The sequence below is a fragment of the Oncorhynchus tshawytscha genome, unplaced genomic scaffold, assembly GCF_018296145.1.
Source record: "Oncorhynchus tshawytscha isolate Ot180627B unplaced genomic scaffold, Otsh_v2.0 Un_contig_7283_pilon_pilon, whole genome shotgun sequence".
NCBI classification, from domain to species: Eukaryota; Metazoa; Chordata; class Actinopteri; order Salmoniformes; family Salmonidae; genus Oncorhynchus; species Oncorhynchus tshawytscha.
Window position 1 is genome coordinate 48,279 of NW_024609685.1, and position 1,722 is coordinate 50,000.

General features: G+C 39.8%; 1 protein-coding gene across 1 annotated transcript in view; it reads left to right on the forward strand.

The window, feature by feature from the left end:
• The first annotated feature begins 265 nt into the window (after positions 1–265).
• The window catches only part of LOC112238131 (protein Jumonji-like), a 38,412-nt gene continuing 36,955 nt past the window's right edge, over positions 266–1,722 (forward strand). The window contains exon 1 of the mRNA XM_042316933.1: positions 266–296. The gene's annotated coding sequence lies outside the window, so the exon portion shown is untranslated. The remainder of the gene's footprint in view (positions 297–1,722) is intronic.

A 1,722-nucleotide genomic window follows, 5' to 3' on the forward strand; every position in this document is an offset into this window, starting at 1 on the left:
ATGTTGTTTTGGTACACACTACTGATCTCCATGTTGTTTTACTCTACTCCTCCCATCCTCCATGTTGTTTTGGTACTCATTACTGATCTCCATGTTGTTTTGGGCAACATGATCTCCATGTTGGGTACTCCAGGATGATATCCATGGTTTTGGAGGATGAAGATGATGAAGATCTCCATGTTGTTTTGGTACTCACAGGATCTCATGTTGTTTTCACAGCCACAACTCAACTCCATGTTGTTTTGGGAAAAACAAAACTGATCTCCATGTTGGGAAGAGGGTCTCCAATGGACATGGTACTACTGATCTACCATGTTGTTTTGGTACTCACTACAGATCTCCATGTTGTTTTGGTACACACTACTGATCTCCATGTTGTTTTGGTACTCACTACTGATCTCCATGTTGTTTTGGTACTCACTACTGATCTCCATGTTGTTTTGGTACTCACTACTGATCTCCATGTTGTTTTGGTACTCACAACATGTTGTTTTGGTACACACTACTGATCTCCATGTTGTTTTGGTACTCACTACTGATCTCCATGTTGTTTTGGTACTCACTACTGATCTCCATGTTGTTTTGGTACTCACTACTGATCTCCATGTTGTTTTGGTACTCACTACTGATCTCCATGTTGTTTTGGTACTCACTACTGATCTCCATGTTGTTTTGGTACTCACTACTGATCTCCATGTTGTTTTGGTACTCACTACTGATCTCCATGTTGTTTTGGTACTCACTACTGATCTCCATGTTGTTTTGGTACTCACTACTGATCTCCATGTTGTTTTGGTACTCACAACTGATCTCCAATGTTGTTTTGGTACTCACTACTGATCTCCATGTTGTTTTGGTACTCACTACTGATCTCCATGTTGTTTTGATACTCACTACTGATCTCCATGTTGTTTTAGTACTCACTACTGATCTCCATGTTGTTTTAGTACTCACTACAGATCTCCATGTTGTTTTGGTACACACTGCTGATCTCCATGTTGTTTTGGTACTCACTACTGATCTCCATGTTGTTTTGGTACTCACTACTGATCTCCATGTTGTTTTAGTACTCACTACAGATCTCCATGTTGTTTTGGTACACACTACTGATCTCCATGTTGTTTTGGTACTCACTACTGATCTCCATGTTGTTTTGGTACTCACTACTGATCTCCATGTTGTTTTGGTACACACTACTGATCTACCATGTTGTTTTGGTACTCACTACTGATCTCCATGTTGTTTTGGTACTCACTACTGATATACTATGTTGTTTTGGTACTCACTACTGATCTCCATGTTGTTTTGGTACTCACTACTGATCTCCATGTTGTTTTGGTACACACTACTGATCTACCATGTTGTTTTGGTACTCACTACTGATCTCCATGTTGTTTTGGTACTCACTACTGATCTCCATGTTGTTTTGGTACTCACTACTGATCTCCATGTTGTTTTAGTACTCACTACAGATCTCCATGTTGTTTTGGTACACACTGCTGATCTCCATGTTGTTTTGGTACTCACTACTGATCTCCATGTTGTTTTGGTACTCACTACTGATCTCCATGTTGTTTTGGTACTCACTACTGATCTCCATGTTGTTTTGGTACACACTACTGATCTACCATGTTGTTTTGGTACTCACTACTGATCTCCATGTTGTTTTGGTACACAATACTGATCTACCATGTTGTTTTGGTACTCACTACTGATCTCCAT